The sequence below is a fragment of the Ovis aries genome, chromosome 21 (genome assembly GCF_016772045.2).
Source record: "Ovis aries strain OAR_USU_Benz2616 breed Rambouillet chromosome 21, ARS-UI_Ramb_v3.0, whole genome shotgun sequence".
Lineage (NCBI taxonomy): Eukaryota > Metazoa > Chordata > Mammalia > Artiodactyla > Bovidae > Ovis > Ovis aries.
In genome coordinates, this window is record NC_056074.1 from 34,966,083 (window position 1) to 34,984,631 (window position 18,549).

Consider the following 18,549-nt stretch of genomic DNA (forward strand, 5'->3'; position numbering starts at 1 on the left):
AATTTTCTAACCATCCTGGTGGGTCTTGTGTCCAGAGTTCCTTTTAGAAAGTTAATTCATCATCACAAATCGAGTTTCTGCAGAGGAAACTACAAACTTCCCAGTTGGTAACTTCTGACTTTTAGCTACCTGATCCTATCCCGCAGAACCCAAATGGTGGTAAGTTCCAGTGGGCAAGGCCTCTAAGGTCCTCCATCTCACAGCAGCTATATGCTAAATGGTCTTCCACTCCCAGTTCTGAGCCCAGGATCCATGGATATCACCAGGCATGGCCCCCTGCCCACTAGAGGCAGCCTCAGCATCCTTGGCAACACGTACCTCTGAGCCACTTGTCCACTGATTGATGCTGAGCTTCAGTCTGGAACACGTGTTCTGGGGCAAGTCCAGTCTCCCTCATCCAAGACATGGGAAACTGAACCCTGGGGTGTATGACTCACTCTAAGGCTGCAGGTAAGTTAGTGAAGACCTGGGAACCAGAAACTCTTGTTCCCAGGCTAGGAGACCTTCAGGAAGGGAAAGATGAGAGAAAAAGAAAGATGAGAGAAAGCTCAATTGCATCCACTGCTAGGCAGCTCTCAGAGGTCTGCAGGCACCAGAGTGGAAGTTCCTTCCCCATTGTCCCTCAAGTCTGGTTGTGATTCCATCAGAAGACTTGCTTTCTGGTAGCAGCAGGTTCTTCGAGGTTCCAGGCACAGTGGGGGAGCCCCAGCTGGAGTGTCCCCAGGAAGCAGTCATGCAGATGGTGCCCGACTCACTCCCAGCTCAGCAGGCCCAGAGTTTCTGCTCCTTATTTACACAACACAGACCCTTGAGACACTGGGTCACATGGACCTGCATTCACAGTGAGGAGCATTCCATGTTCAGCTCTCTGAGAATTTAGATGCAGTGTCTTACCCTTTCCTCAGGGAACCCCTGCCTGAGCGAGGTTTGGATTGAGACAAGCCTATAATCAAGGTACTTGTTCCCTCTTTGATGCTCAAAAAAGATCTTGAAGCTTTGAATGCTTTGAGAGGGGGTGAACCAGTCATGTTCTTTGGGGACTTTGCTTTATGGATCTGGTTGGAGAAAAAGGACAGACACTCAGGACAAGGGTGGACATCTCTGGGTATCAGCTGGTTGTGAGTTAAATTCAAGCCACCAGACTTCAGGATCTGGTGCTGATGTTATTCACAAGTCAAATTCAGAGAAGGAATAGGAAGGAGATTTTGCCCAGAGTGCAGTGTTGTCAGCTGGCCATGGGATCACACAGGGCAAGACCGGACAAGAGCTAAGGTTTGTCTCTTGGCTCTATCAGTTCCCTGGAGTTTCCACCCATGAGAACAGGCACACAGAGATAGCCAGAGTCATTGGTGATGCCCCTGGCAACCTGATGCCGCTGGTGATAACCAGCTTGTGTACACAGCCCTGGGCCCAGGGCTGACTCAGCCCTGTGGCAGCACCAGGGTCTCCCTTCTGGGGAGCATGAGATGGTTCACTGCTGGTAATTCACAAATGAAGTATGTAACGAGGTCCTGGTTAGTGACCTGTGGCCAAATTCCAAGCATGAAAGCAATATTGGAACTGGAAAAGTAGCTATTCATTAAGCTTTGTTACCTTGGGCCTTTACAGTGACTGTTTCTCACATCTAGAATGTTCTTCTCTCAGCTTTTTGCTTTACTGGCTTCTTCTCAATGTTTAGCATCATCTCAAATGTGTCTCCCTTAGGCAGGCCTTCCCTGGCCACTCCAATCTCACAAGCACAGAGCGTGATCCATTCAAAAAGCCCTCAGACACTGACTGTATTTCCCTCTGTGCTTTTCATGGGCACCTTTAGAGCTTGCAGTTATTGAAATCAGTTGGAGTTAGGCTCCTCTCCCTAGTGGTTCAGACTTGGTTCTAAATCCTCATTGATTATTATGCACCTCCCAGACCCAAACAGAGGCACCCATTTGTTTTAGCACCATTAAGAGTGAAACTTTTTATTCTTTACTGAGAATAGGGTTTGCAGAGCACCAAACACAGTTCACCAGCATTGCTGGGCAGGAGTGCCCTAGTGTGAGCTAGTGTGTGTTAGGAGCGGCCTGATTGATTCCTGAACCAGTCCAAGCAGTCACACTGCTGGAGCCAGGCCAATCCTGTCATTTCCTCAATCATAAACAGAGAAATACAGCCTTAGGAAGATGTCACCCAGGATCCAGGTCTCTGTAGATGTACTCACTCTGTTCTCTTTAAAGGTGCCAAAGCAGTGGCCTCGAGAATCCTGGGGGAGTCAGAGACACACACCAGTAAGCCTGAGTCCTTACCTGCTGCTGCTGCTGCTAAGTCACTTCAGTCATGTCCGACTCTGTGCGATCCCATAGACGGCAGCCCACCAGGCTCCCCCGTCCCTGGGATTCTCCAGGCAAGAACACTGGAGTGGGTTGCCATTTCCTTCTCCAATGCATGAAAGTGGAAAGTGAAAAATGAAAGCGAAGTCGCTCAGTTGTGTCCAACTCTTAGAGACCCCATGGACTGCAGCCTAACAGGCTCCTCCAGCCATGGGATTTTCCAGGCAAGAGGACTGGAGTGGGGTGCCATTGCCTTCTCTGAAGCCCTTACCTGCAGCTGCCCTCAATATCCAGACTCAGCATACTTTTTGGTTTTATTTCCCTCTTTTGGTAAGTATCAAGTAGTTTTCTCAGCAGCTGCGGATGTGAGGGTTCATCCAAAAATGAAAAAGGCAAAGATATGTGGTTGCCATATGGCAGGAGAGTTGGGGAGGGGAGGATAGGGAATTTGGGATTATCAGAAGCAAAGAAATATACCGAGGATTGATAAAAAACAAAGTCCTAATGTATAGCACAAGGAACTGTATTCAATATTCATTGATGAATTGTAATGAAAAGAATAAGAAAAAGAATATATATTTTTGTATGTGCGTAACTGAGTCATTTTGCTGTGCAACAGAACTTAATGCAACCCTGAAGATCAGCCTTACTTCAATACATTTGTTTAGAAAAGAAGAGTGTCCCATAGTCCTCCTCACACTTTGTTTCTTTCCTCTGACTCCTGCTCCTTGCTTCGCTGCAGAGAATACCTGTTTTTCTCCTGCATCTGCACAACCTTTTTTTTTTTTTTTAAGCTTCTAATTTTGTTTTGGAGTATAGCCAATTAACAATATTTTGAATTTCAGGTGGACAGTAAAGGGACTCGGTCATATGTATCCATGTATCCTTGTCTCAAAGAAACCCCCCGCCCCCATCCAGCCTGCCACATAACTTTAGCAGAGTTCCCTGTACTCCTCAGGAGCTGGTTGTTGGTTAGCCATCTTAAATACATTAATAGTAGTGCACACAACAGATTCTCTAAGACTTTGCTCAGGCCCTCTGGGGAGACTCCTTGGACCCATACTCACTCTCTTTGGCCACTCCAGGCTAGGTTGGGTGACTTACTCTGGTGCTCCACTCCCACTGGTTGGTCCATAGCCCTCATCACCACTAATCTGTCCCCTTTAAGAGCACCTTGGGATGCCCTTTTCATGGAATTTAGTGTAAATTAGCCTAGACGCAAACAGGTCTCCTTATAGCTCCATGAACTGTGGGGTTAGAATTACTGAAATTCCCTCTCTTCCTCAAAGCCTTCTTTGAGCCCATCAGCCTGCTCTGAACTCCCACTGGGAGCTGACATGAAGCCTCCACCCTGTGCCGGGGCTGAGCAGTCACTGTGTACCCTTTATTCACCTTAGCATCCAACCTCCCCACAGAGGGGACTGATACCCCAACTCCCAGAGGGGGAACTGGGCTTAGCAAGGGGCAGTTGCAGCCAAGAACTATGGTAACCAAGAACTTATCATTCAAACCAGGAAAACTTTGAGAAGTGAAGGGAGACAGTTACTTTATGGTGGGACAGCGCACCGGGACTGTCCCTAGCCATTCTCCTTGTCACATGGCATATTTCATGGAATGCTAGAGCTGACTTTTCTTGTTCATGTATCTGAGGGCTCTGATTGATTGAAGCTCTCTGAGGACTGAGGACCTGAGTGTTCCCCTCTCCTTGTGACTCCCACCATGCCAGCATCGGGTGGTGTCTCCACATTTATTTCAGAATGATCAGTGGCCCAGACTACCCTTTAATCTCAAGTGATTGGTCTTGTGGGAGGCTCTGGCCCAGTCACAGGGGCTCAGCAGCATCTGCAATGGTGTGACATGGTCTGCAGAGGGCAGCCTCCTCCCAGCAGCAGCGAAAGGGTTCCTGCAAGTTCCTATTTGAGAACCAAACTTCAGGGTGAGGTCCCCTCACCTTGAGGATGTAGACTCCAGCTGGCATTGGGTAGTTGATGCCATTGATGGTGAAGAGAATTGAGGGCAGGGTATTGATGGCAAAACATGAAACATAGTGCTGTTAGAGAGAGAAGGAGAGTGGTTGGCCCTGGAGACCCTTGTTGTGTGTGGAGACTGGGAGTGACCCCGTGGTATAACCTCTCACTTCGGAACCCTGTGGCCTGGTGTGATTAGCTTCTGGATGTTGTTTACCAGTCTTGTTGGGCCAAGGATCACTGATGTCCCAGTGTCCATAATGACATGACATCCTCCAGAATAAGCAATAACCTTTCTTTTCATGGAGATGCTGAGACATCAGGACAAAGCAGGTGTCAAGGTTTCTCTGAATCTCCCCAGAGCTGCCCTCTCCCCGACTGTTTCCTGAACAGCCCTTCATCTCTTGCCCTCTTTTCCTTTGCTCTGGACATGACACCTTCCTTGACAGCCTTGAATGCAGTACTTGACTACATCAGGCTCTTTTGCACCTTGACACAAGTTGGTCTTCCTTTATAAAAGACCCTCCTCCTCTTTGACTAGCTAACTTCTTCTCATCTTCCAGATTCCAGCTGAACTGTCACGGTTTCAAGAAAGTCTTTCCAATGGTATATATCAGTCTCTTGTCTTGGTCACTTTCTGTAGACCCTTCCTCATGTCTAGCATGTACCAAAGTGACAGTTTACTATGTGTGTGTGAGTCATTTCTTGTACATCTGCCTTCTTAGATGTGAGGGAAAGTTTTATTCTCATCACGTCCCTAAAATGCCTGGCACACAGTGGATACACAATGTTAGTGTGATGAATGAGTGAATGAAGACTGTGAAAATAATGAATGAGGACCATCAAGAGAACTGTATCCAGTGTAGAACAAAAACAGGTTAAACGCACAGTGAACATGGAGGTTCCCAGGGGTAGCAGATTCTCATAGGGGTGGGGGAGACTGGCTGCCCTGGGAGAGGGTGTCTCCCTGCACTGCTCACTCACCCAGCTCAGATACTGAGGCCAGGTGATAATTGACTAGCCCAGGGGACCTCCAAAGGACAGATCAGCATTGTCTGAGGATACTACTCAGAATCCCATCAATTATTTCCCCTTGTTTTCAAGTCATTTATGGATCCCACCTTCCTGATTCTCTCAGTTATAACACCTGCTGCACTGTGTGCCCAGGGTAGATAGCTATAGTTATGTGGGGTGTCTTTTATTATGAATTGCTTTCAGATCTCAATACTGTGGCCAACCTCTCTCCACTGCTGGCTAGCTTCTCCCTAAGGAGACCAGTTTTCCCCATTTGTTCAGCACTTTCCCTGTTTTTAAACTGACAGTGATCTGTAATGAGAACTTACTCTGTCCTGGGTAAACCTGGACAGTTGGTCATCTTATCATAACTCTGTTTGGGCTGAGGAAATTCTCCCTAATCCTTTTTTCACCAGACTGTAGGGTCCTCTAACTGTGCTCCCCACATCACACTCAGGGGTGCAGTGCTCCCCCCGCTGCACAGGCCTCTCTGGACCCTGTGAAGGACCCTGGTCAGGAGGCTTGGAGTGATTATGAATCCACAGATGGTTTGTATATCTTTGTGTTTGTGTGTTTATTTGTGTGTGTACTCCTCTGTGGCTCTGTGTGTGTGCTTGTGTGTCCCTGCCTGGCTGTGCATGTTTATCTGTGCCTGCATGTGTTTCTATGTGCCTGCTGATGTGTTGACATGTGCCTGCTTGTGTGTTTGTGTGTGCCTTGTGTCTGTATGTGTCATTGTGGGTGGTGTATATGTCTGTTGACTGTGTGTCTGTGAGTCTGCCTGTGTCGATGTACACATGTGGGAGCATCACTTGAGGTAGCCCTCAGAGGGAGAGGCTTGCTGGTCCATGTTTATATGCTGGTCAGCAATTTTGTCCAATGGTACCCAGTTGAGTCCTTCCTGGTAGTAGTCTTTGTCCACACCACCAAACATCACCACAGCCACTTACCCTGCATCTGTAGAGAGAATGAAGACAGGGATCCTTGGAGGACAGTAAATAGTACTATTAGGGCTCTGCTTGTCCATGCATCAAGGCCCTAATAAACTCCTTGTTTACAGAAGCAGAGATCAAGCCCAAGAGGGCTTGAGAACCTGGCTGAGGCTAGTAACTGGCTAATGAGTGGACAGAGGTTAGAAGCTGAGTCACCTGGCTGGGATCCACCTACCCAGGCTTCTGAAGAGACCCTGGACCTCCTGAGACCTAAGTGCTCAGATATACCCTCAGAGGACAGTATGCTGAAGGGTTTTGGTCTTCTGCTTGTCCAATTTGTCATTTTTCAGAAAAATCAAGGACTGAAAGCACTAAGAGTGTGGCTTCTGGTCACCCATATTGGCTTCATTGGCCATGACCTGTGCTATCTATAGGGCCCCACATCAGCTGGGCCGGCCGCCTCTGTTATCCCTGTCTTGAAATTTCCAATACTTGATGAACAATGGCTCCCACACTTTCACTTTTTACTGGCTCCCGAAAATTGGGTAGCTGGTGTTTGGTTCCCAGTGAACTGATAGTGAGGAAGGAAAGATTTCTGCCACCCCTCTCCTTCCTTCCATATCAAATCCATCAGCAAATCCTGTTGTCTTTTCATCCAACTTGTATCCTGACACCTTCCATTGGTCTTTCCCTTTCCTCACCCCTAGACAAAGCTGCTTCTTTTGAGCCCAGGAGCACAGTTGTGTTCCAATAAAACTTTATTTATAAAAGCCAGTGGTGAAGCCAGGTGAGGGCTGGGGCCATAGTTATCCTGGGTTAGATTATCTCTCAGGATACTTCTGTATCAAGTGTTCAATAATTTTTGTGCAATGGAAAGCATCTTACAGCTAATTTGGAGAGAGGACTTGTCCAGCTCAGACTTACTTGCTCAAGTAGAAGGCAAAGACAGGCTCAGAAATGGCACCTTGTTTCTTCAGGTTGTCAAAGATGGGGATGGCTCCTATGGCGGACATGCGGGGGTAGTTCAAGCCCAGGAAGCCATCAAAAGGTGTATTATCAAACTTGTTTAACTCCAAGCTTAGGCCAAATGGCTGGTCAGTGCTAACAAGGTCCCCAGTCTGTGGAGAAGAGAGTATTCCCACACAAAGATTTAGGAAGTGGGGCTGGGACTAAGCTGAGGTGCATTGCCATTAGATCCTCAGAGAAGAGCTGAGGCTAAGCTATGTCTTTGATGGACCTCAGATGGTTAGACCAAAGTGGGAGGGAAATTAGGGTTTCATTTGTGTGGGGCTGTGGATTTTAAAACATCTGCTCCTCTGTCAAATTGGCCTCAAGCCTTCAGTCCAGGTGGGGCAACCAAGAGACTCAGGTCAGGACCCAATGGTGCCCCCTTCAGGACAAAAAGAGGAGAGAGCAGGAGAGCCTTCTATTGGCGTCACTATGACTGATGACAGAAACGGGCTGAATTGATTGCATTGTATTTTGGATTCTGCATCTGCACAGGATGGCAAAAGCCAATTACGCAATGTTGCTGGCAGGGTTCTTATGAAATTACCTCGTGGGAAATACACCTTGGGGGATATGTGTGTCTTTGTGTGAGTGTGTATGAGAGAGAGAGAGTAAAAGAGGGAGGGGAACTCCTGAGGTAATTTGGGGGAGGCAGGCCGAAGATTTTATTAGACTCTCAAAGGCCCCTGAAGTGAGAAACCATTTATTAGGCCCCACAACATCTCTGGCTTCCTTCTTTCCCAGCCTGGATGTCTGAAGTGCTTGACTGCCCCCAGGGTCCCCAGATTAGTTTTATCCTGTCCCCAAACATCTTACAGCAGCTTCAGTCCTGACAAGCCAGTCCAGCTCCACCGCATACCACATATGTGACCTCAGCAAGCCCTTGCTGTCTGCAACTCGGTTTCCTCATCTGTATCATGAGCTTATCAAAGTACCTGCTGCGTGGGGTTGTTGCAGGATTAAACAAGTTATTACCATCAAAGTGCCTGGAACAGTCAGAGAATATAAAAGTGCATGCTATTTTCCCCCTTCTTGTTCCCATCAAAATGAACCTTGAGCTGCTCATGGGCAGTGGAGCTATAAGTCCACACCTCAAGGCACTCTCTGGGTTAGCTAATCTGGAAGTTTGTGTGTCACCATTGGCGCTGTCTCCCCAGGGATAGGATCCTGTGAGTAAGATGGCCAATATCTATGGGAGTTAGGAAAGGATGGGTTCTGCCAGCTTGTCCTGAAACTGTTTTGTAAGCAGCAGTCACTCCATAGTCAGTTCTGACTCAGCTTCTCTTTCCACATTACCTGAATAGTGTCATAAGCGAGAAATCCCTTCATTATCCCAGTTCCATAGATGATGCTGAGGGGCGTGTTCATATCCCGAGAGGTGGAAGACTCATAATATTTGAAGGCATTGCGTGTATCTGCAGACACAAGATGAGGGTCAGACAGGTGCCAAAGGCGGAGAAAGGGGTGTCAGGGCAGTAACAGATGAATGGATTGGGAGATGCTTGTACTCATAATGGGATGGACTGCTGCAAGAGATAGAGGGCACACACAAGTCTGATAAGCCTGTATCAAAGATGACCCAAAACTCCTGAGGGGGTATTCCAATGATGATGTTACCCACATAGGACAACTGTGGGGACCAAAAGGGGGTTGGTTAGTGCAGACTTGGCTCCCTTCGATTCCCACACTGCTGCCTCCCTCTGGGTGCCACATGTCTCCTGAGATCACTTTCCAACCAGTGTACAGCTCACAGCCTTTATCTCAGAGGTGCCTGCATTTGTTTTTCTTCCTATGCTATGCAGCATATGGGATATTAGCCCTATGACCAGGCTTTGAAGCAGTACCCCCTGCATTGCAAGCCCAGAGCTTCAAACACTCAACCCAAGGGAAGTCCTAGTACCTTCAGTTGAGGAGCTCTCTAGCCTCCTCTTCAAATCCAGCCTCAGCACCTCCTTCCCCAGGAGGTCCACCTTGATCAATCCCAGCCACTCCCTCTAAACTCAGACCACTCCAATCAACACCACACAGGTAACCCTTTCATTTGACATGTATTTACTCTTTGCCTGTTTCTCACGCTGGCCTGGGCATTCTTGAAGTCAAAATGAGTCCTTAAAAAAATCTAATAAAAATAACCAAAGTGTTAAATTCTTATGGCCTACACAGATTAGGGGTTTAGTAACACTACTACAAAGCTATGGTTTTTCCTGTGGTCATGTATGGATGTGAAAGTTGGACTGTGAAGAAGGCTGAGCACCGAAGAATTGATGCTTTTGAACTGTGGTGTTGGAGAAGACTCTTGAGAGTCCCTTGGACTGCAAGGAGATCCAACCAGTCCATTCTGAAGGAGATCAGCCCTGGGATTTCTTTTGGAAGGAATGATGCTAAAGCTGAAACTCCAGTACTTTGGCCACCTCATGAGAAGGGTTGACTCATTGGAAAAGACTCTGATGCTGGGAGGGATTGGGGGCAGGAGGAGAAGGGGATGATAGAGGATGAGATGGCTGGATGGCATCACTGACTCGATGGATGTGAGTCTGAGTGAAATCCGGTAGTTAGTGATGGACAGGAAGGCTTGGTGTGCTGCGATTCATGGGGCCACAAAGAGTCGGACACGACTGAGTGGCTGAACTGAACTGAACTCTACTGAATAATTTTACTACACACATACTGCTATTATTGCATCTGTTGAAGCTGAGTTCCTCTGCCTGGGGATTCACAATTGCTTTGCAGTTTGCTTTACCTTTTGATCAGAGATGACTCACCCTTCATCAGTGACTGAGTGGCTCACTTAGTTCAGAAGGAACAATCTCCCTCAAACTAATGACACATCTTTGACACAGAAATGGATGTTTACCTACCACCTGGTAATGCTGGGCTCAGTCACCACAGATTGAGAGTTGAGGAGAAGAGTGTCTTCTCCTCTAGGAATAGGGTCCTTGTTCCCCAGTGTCCCTGCCTTCTGCAGGAGCCCCAGCCCCAACATCTGACCTGTCACCTCCAGATGAGACCCAGTACTGGGCCCTAGACCACCAGGGAATGCTGTGGACTGCCATCCTCCCGACACACTCACATCAAGGAAGTTCCTCATGGGTACAGGTGTTATATTTGAATTACGAGTAGAAATCTGAGACAGTCTGTAAGCATGTTCCTCCAGAAAATTGTTCAGCAAGTTTTTTTCACTGAGTATTTCTTGCATTGTCTTCACTTTCCTTAGAGGTATACTTTCAGTGAGCTTTGGGGAAAGAAAACAAGGGAGAATCAACAATTAGCTGTCAGTGTTAAGGTATAATTGTCATTGTAATGGCACTGTTTATTTTCCAGTCATTTTTATGAGTCACCTTATTTTCAGAATTTTATGCATGTACCAAGGCAAAGACACACATTTGAATACAGGTTCTGTTCTGTAACCCTGTGTAAGCCATATGACCATATGTGGGTCTTAGTTTCCTTCTTGTTAAAAAGGTGGAATGTAATAATTCCTACCCTCCAAATAGAATATTTTGGGGATAGGTGAACTGATGGATATAATGTACCTGATAAATAGGAAGTCTCAACAATGACAGCCATTAGCATTGCTGTTGCTGTTCAGGGAAAGCAATGGCACCCCACTCCAGTCCTCTTGCCTGGAAAATCCCATGGATGGAGGAGCCTGGAGGGCTGCGGTCCATGGGGTCACTAAGAGTCGGACACGACTGAGCGACTTCATTTCACTTTCCACTTTCATGCATTGGAGAAGGAAATGGCAACCCACTCCAGTGTTCTTGCCTCGAGAATCCCAGGGATGGGGGAGCCTGGTGGGCTGCTGTCTATGGGGTCGCACAGAGTCAGACACGACTGAAGTGACTTAGCAGCAGCAGCAGCAGCAGCAGCAGCAGCAGCAGCAGCAGCAGCAGCAGCAGCAGCAGCAGCAGCTATGCTGTTGACATCCCACTATATCCTTCTCACAGAAGCTCAGGTAGGGAGGTAGAAGGGGGATTCTTATTCTCTTTTTACAGGGGAGGAATTTGAAATGCAGGAAGTTTGTAAGTTGGCTGTGGTCACACTGCTTGTCAGATATAAACCATATATAAATAACTCTCCCAATTTTTCTCCAAGTTAAAAGTGAGGAGGTGGTTGAAAGAATCCAGGAGATAAGGAACAATTTAGGGAGATTAAGAGGCTTGAGAAGCAAGGAAGAGTCAAAAATGAAAAATTAAAAGAAAAGAAAAACAATACAAGAGATCTGCACTCACAGAGATGTCCAAAGAGATGGAAACATAAGCGAGGGAGATACAGAGATGCAGACATAGACATATACACACTGAAGTAGAGATAAAACAGAAGAGATCTAGAAAAAACTGTGGAAAACTGCTGTTCCTAGGACCACACCTACCTCTTCAGTTCTGAACTGAACAATTGCAAGGAATTCCATTTTCAATAGGTCATGACATGATGAGGCCCAAAGAGTTCTGCAACCATGCAAACCTACACAAGACCCTTGAGACCCACAGTTCCTCTAGCAAGGTACTTATCAATAAATAGGAGTTGAACTTTAAGACCCTCATGATGATTGCATTCCCTTCTAACTCTGATGGGTGAAAGAATAATCAGATGAAAAGAAGCAGCTCAGAAAGGAATATAATGCCACTTACAGTCCCCATACTTACATGACTATGCACTCTGAGGGGGACACCAGCCCAAGAAGTCCAAGCCACTTCATGCTTCTTTCCTGGCTTCAATTACTCAGGGAAGCTTCAGTTGCTGGCATACAGTGGTGACCAGGAGCTTCTAGTGATATATGCTCTGACGTGCCCTAATTGTTCCCTTTAAGCATTAATGGATCTGATAAAAATATAAACCTTTCAAAAATCTTTACCTCCATCAGGGTCCTTGGAAATGGACTATGAAAATCCTCAGAATATAGAGAATTCTACTGTAATCTCTTCCATGGGGCTTGGCTTGGAAAACAAACTGAAGTGCATGGACATCTAAGAGCATGGAGAATCTTGACAAACTGCTAAGGATATCATAAAAATGGATACTAGGGGCCATGCTAGACACTCATGATCTCATGTGGTCTCCCTATCCACTTCATGAGATATGCATTGCTGTCCTCTTTGGAGAGAAGATTACTAGGAGGAAAAGAGGTCAAATGACAGTGTGACGACTTCAGGGGCAGACAAGGGACATACAAGTGGCTTTAGGTAGTGGGTCTAATGGCAGAGATCAGGGGCACCTATGATGCCAGTCTGATTCAAAGATTTAGGGCAGAGCAGTATTTCAGTTGCATGGTTTCAGTATTGGCAGAAATGTCATATGTATCCACAAGATACTTAATATCCAACAAACCTACAGGAAGACCTGTGTGCTGGGGTCTGGGTTAGATGCTGCAAAGTCAAAGTTATCAAGACACAGTTCAGTTCAGTTCAGTTGCTCAGCCATGGCCGACTCTTTGTGACCCCATGAATCTCAGCACGCCAGGCCTCCCTGTCCATCACCAACTCCCAGAGTTTACTCAGATTCACGTCCATCAAGTCGGTGAGGCCACCCAGCTATCTCATCCTTTGTCATCCCCTTCTCCTCCTGCCCCCAATCCCTCCCAGCATCAGAGTCTTTTCCAATGAGTCAACCTTCTCATGAGATGGCCAAAGTACTGGAGTTTCAGCTTTAGCATCATTCCTTCCAAAGAAATCCCAGGACTGATCTCCTTCAGAATGGACTGGTTGGATCTCCTTTCAGTCCAAGGGGCTCTCAAGAGTCTTCTCCAACACCACAGTTCAAAACCATCAATTTTTCAGCACTCAGCTTTCTTCACAGTCCAACACTCACCATCCATACATGACCACTGGAAAAACCGTAGCCTTGACTAGACGGACATTTGTTGGCAAAGTAATGTCTCTGTTTTCCAATATGCTATCTAGGTTAGTCATAACTTTTCTTCCAAGGAGTAAACGTCTTTTAATTTCATGGCTGCATTCACCATCTGCAGTGATTTTGGAGCCCCCCAAAATAAAGTCTGACACTGTCTCCACTGTTTCCCCATCTATTTCCCTTGAAGTGATGGGACCAGATGCCATGATCTTTGTTTTCTGAATGTTGAGCTTTAAGCCAACTTTTTCACTCTCCACTTTCACTTTCATCAAGAGGCTTTTGAGTTCCTCTTCACTTTCTGGCATAAGGGTCGTGTCATCTGCATATCTGAGGTTATTGATATTTCTCCCGGCAATCTTGATTCCAGCTTGTGCTGCTTCCAGCCCAGCATTTCTCATGAGGTACTCTGCATAGAAGTTAAATAAGCAGGGTGACAATATACAGCCTTGATATACTCCTTTTCCTTTTTGGAACCAGTCTGTTGTTCCATGTCCAGTTCTAACTGTTGCTTCCTGACCTGCATATAGGTTTCTCAAGGGGCAGGTCAGGTGGTCTGGTATTCCCATCTCTTTCAGAATTTTCCACAGTTTATTTTGATCCACACTGTCAAAGGCTTTGACATAGTCAATAAAGCAGAAATAGATGTTTTTCTGAAACTCTCTTGCTTTTTCCATGATTTAGCAGATGCTGGCAATTTGATCTCTGGTTCCTCTGCCTTTTCTAAAACCAGCTTGAACATCAGGAAGTTCATGGTTCACATATTGCTGAAGCCTGGCTTGGAGAATTTTGAGCATTACTGTCCTAGCATGTGAGATGAGTGCAATTGTGCGGTAGTTTGAGCATACTTTGGCATTGCCTTTCTTTGGGATTGGAATGAAAACTGACCTTTTCCAGTCCTGTGGCCACTGCTGAGTTTTCCAAATTTGCTGGCATATTGACTGCAGCACTTTCACAGCATCATCTTTCAGGATTTGAAATAGCTCAACTGGAATTCCTTCACCTCCACTAGCTTTGTTTGTAGTGATGCTTTCTAAGGCCCACATGACTTCACATTCCAGGATGTCTGAAATGGACTGGAATGGGCGAATTTAATTCAGATGACCATTATATCTACTACTGTGGGCAGGAATCCCTTAGAAGGAATGGAGTAGCCATCATGGTCAACAAAAGAGTCCAAAATGCAGTACTTTGATGAAATCTCAAAAACGACAGAATGATCTCTGTTCGTTTCCAAGGCAAACCATTCAATATCATGGTAATCCAAGTCTGTGCCCCAACCAATAATGCTGAAGAAGCTGAAGTTGAACAGTTCTATGAAGACCTACAAGACCTTTTAGAACTAACACCCAAAAAAGATGTCCTTTTCATTATAGGGGACTGGAATGCAAAAGTAGGAAGTCAAGAAACACCTGGAGTAATAGGCAAATTTGCCCTTGGAATACGGAATGAAGCATGGGAAAGACTAATAAAGTTTTGTCAAGAAAATGCACTGGTCATAGCAAACACCCTCTTCCAGAAACACAAGAGAAGACTGTACACATGGATATCACCAGATGGTCAACACAGAAATCAGGTTGATTATATTCTTTGCAGCCAAAGATGGAGAAGCTCTATACAGTCAACAAAAACAAGACCAGGAGCTAACTGTGGCTTAGATCATGAGCTCCTTATTGCCAAATTCAGACTTAAATTGAAGAAAATGGGGAAAACTACTAGATCATTCAGGTATGACCTAAATCAAATCCCTTATGATTATACAGTGGAAGTGAGAAATAGATTTAAGGAACTAGATTTGATAGATAGATGGCCTGATGAACTATGAACAGATGTTCGTGACATTTTACAGGAGACAGGGATCGAGACCATCCCCATGGAAAAGAAATGCAAAAAAGCAAAATGGCTGTCTGGGGAGGTCTTACAAATAGCTGTGAAAAGAAGAGAAGTGAAAAGCAAAGGAGACAAGGAAAGATACAAGCATCTAAATGCAGAGTTCCAAAGAATAGCAAGAAGCAATAAGAACACCTTCCTCAGCGATCAAGGCAAAGAAATAGAGGAAAACAACAGAATGGGAAAGACTAGAGATCTCTTCAAGAAAATTAGAGACACCAAGGGAAGATTTCATGCAAAGATGGGCTCAATAAAGGACAGAAATGGTCTGGACCTAACAGAAGCAGAAGATATTAAGAAGAGGTGGCAAGATTACACAGAAGATCTGTACATAAAAGATCTTCACGACCAAGATAATAACGAAGATGTGATCACTCACCTAGAGCCAGACATCCTGGAATGTGAAATTAAGACACAAGTGGTCCTTATGTTCCTTGAACTAGCAATCAAGGGCAGTTCATTGTCCAGGAAGCAAGAGAAATGATACAAGGACTAGGCAGCCATGCTGGACAATGAACTGCACAGGCCTTACTGCTGGAAGCAGTGTCTCTTCTGCTCCAAGCATATTGGAAAGTGGGCCAATTGGCTATGTTTTCAAGAGACGTCAGAATTCTGGATATTTATGTAAAATCTCCTGATTTTAACATTAGCAGCTAACTAATTTTTTTCCCAAAGACTGTAGTGGGAGCCAAATCTCCAGCACAGTGCACTGGATTCAGCCTTCAGTCTGTGCAGGTTTTATTTCTGGCCTAGAGGTGAGAATGCAGTGGCAACAAAGAGGGATTTAATTGAAGCTGGTTGATATAAAGAGAGACTGAATCCATACTAAACATGTTTGTTTCCTTTCTATTTATAAAGAAAGCTCACTAGGGACATATAAACCAACTAATTTAATAGTGTCCAATTTGCTGAAGATAAATGGATATATTTCTCTTAAAATTTCACAGTAGGGTCCATGCCTTGAAACATTTATCGCCAAACAAACATACCAAGAAATAATTTTGAAATGTCTTATCAATACATGAAAACGAAACAACTCAAAGCTCCCACTCAGCCTGAGTTGAATAAGGCTACTTATTAAACTGTTGCTGCAGACAAAGTAAAGATGATAGTGTGTTATGGCTCCTTCCTGGACTCCCGGGGCCTATTTCTGCCTGAGATCTATCCAGGCCTGTCCCTTGGGTACAACAGGAGCTTATCGTGGTCACCAGGCATGTATAGATGGGGCATTGTGTCTTTTTTTTTAATGCTAATTTTTGCACATTGTTTAAATTCAGTTTTGGTGGCTAAATCTCAACAGGAGGAATATGACATCATCTGACAAGTGAAACACACATATGCCCTTTAACTCATCAATTCTACATCTAGCAGTCTATCCAAATGACACACTGGTGAAAATATGAAAAGTCATCTGCACAAGCTATATAGCACACATTTTTTTTAAAGGAAAATATCAGCAAGATTCCAGAAGTTACAAGCCACAGGAGCATGTGCAATAAGGCATGGGACGTCCCAACAACAATATAATGTGGATGGATGGAGGAGTGGAGTGGGTGACATCTTCAGGGTGCACTGTGTATTTATTTTTAATTTTTTTTCATTTAAATATAAATGTATTTATTTTAATTGTAGGCTAATTACTTTACAATATTGTATTGGTTTTGCTAACCATCTCAAAACAGGGGACACATACAGACTGAAAGTGAAGGGCTGGAAAAGATATTCCATGCAAAGAGAGACCAAAAGAAAGCAGGAGTAGTAATACTCATATCAGATAAAATAGACTTTAAAACAAAGATGGTGTATTTAGTTTTTTAAAGAAGGAGTTTCAAAAAAGTTCTTCTAGTTTGCTGCTTCTACATACACATATATATATTTATTTTCATTTAGAAGGAGTAGAAGAACTAGCCCCAAACTACTAAAATGTAACTTATGGGTGAGGGACAAGGAAGTGAGATATACATTGTTTTATACCAAAAGAAAAAAAGGAAAGGAATCTGAAACCATATTCAACAACTTATTGTTGCTGATATCGCTTCTGTTCTTGTGAAAGTATTGTATGTATGTTACAGGTTAAAGCAAGTCAGTAATTAAAGCTAACATTGTTCTGAAGTAAAATTTTCAGTGATTAGAGAAAAGAGCTCACACATACCATAAAGAAGCTTAATTAAAACCCCACTGTCTTAAATCTTGAACTGAGAGCATAAGTTGGTACCAACCAGTTATATTCCTCTTTAATTTTTTTAAAGGAAAATCTGTACTTCTTGCTCTGAACACTGTAAAGCCTAGAAGCAATGACAGCTTGGTAACAATGATTATCCTGAGGTCTAACATGTAGCCTCTAAATGCATTTCCCGCCAGACAACCCATGTATTCTTAAAGAGATGCCTTGATTTCAGGACTGGATAAAGAAATGCACCAAATAATCTTGGGAATCTTGAAGGACCAGAAAGTTGAGGGACTTCAAAGACTGGTGGGGACTGGAGAGAAAGCTTAGGAATTCATATGAAGAGGCCAGAAGTGGGACAATTTTAGCATAAATTCCAATTGATTGAAATAAATTAAATGTATAAATGTCAGAAATTCCACAAGGTAATGACTTTGTTTTTTGCCCAGTTATGTCCAGTTGTCTGCGACCCCATGAACTGCAGCACGCCAAGCTTCCCTGTCCCTCATAGTCTCCTGGAGTTTGTCCAAGTTCATGTCCATTGCATTGGTGATGTTGTCTAGCCCTCTCAGCCTCTGACCCTTCTTCTCCTTCTTCCCTCAACCTTTCCCAGAATCAAGGACTTTTCTAATGAGTTAGCTGTTTGCCACAGATGACCATACTATTGGAGATTCAACTTCAGCATCATTTCTTCCAATGAATATTCAGGGTTGGTTTCCCTTAAGATTGACTGATTTGACCTCCTTGCTGTCCAAGGGACTCTCAGGAGCCTTTTCAAGCATCACAGTACAAAGGCACCAATTCTGTGGCCCTCTGCCTTCTTCATGGTCCTGCTCTCACAAACATATGTAACCAATGGGAAAACCATAGCTTTGACTATATGGACCTTTGTCAGCAGAGTGATGTCTCTGCTTTTCAACACACTGTTTATGTTTTTCAAAGCTTTCCTGGCAAGAACCAATCGTCTTTTGATTTCATGGCTGCAGTCACCATCCACAGTGCTTTTAGAGGCTAAGATGAAGAAATCTGTCACTGCTTCCACCTTTTCCCCTTCCATTTGCCATGAAGCAATGGGGGTGGATCCCATGACATTAGTTTTTTAATATTACATTTTAAGCTGGCCAAATGTGTTCAAATGTTAATAGACAACATCTAATTTGTCACTGCGACAGATTGTAGGGCACCAACTCAGCATTCTGAGCACCAAGAAAGGAAAATAATCATCATATTGATGCTGTTTTTGTGTCTATGAAGCATATTTCATGTAACTACAAACAGTGAAAGGAACCTTATTTTTATTGAAGAATTTCAGAAATTAAAGTTGAAGGAGCAGTAGTAACAGAAAACCACTATTTCAAAACATACTCATGAAGTGGTTCTAGGCAAAGATCTACAATGCCTGCTGAAACCATAAGTGA

General features: G+C 44.6%; 1 pseudogene; it reads right to left on the reverse strand.

Moving 5' to 3' along the window:
• Positions 1-1,944: 1,944 nt before the first annotated feature.
• Positions 1,945-18,549, reverse strand: part of LOC121817529 (pregnancy-associated glycoprotein 1-like) — a 34,349-nt pseudogene continuing 17,744 nt past the window's right edge.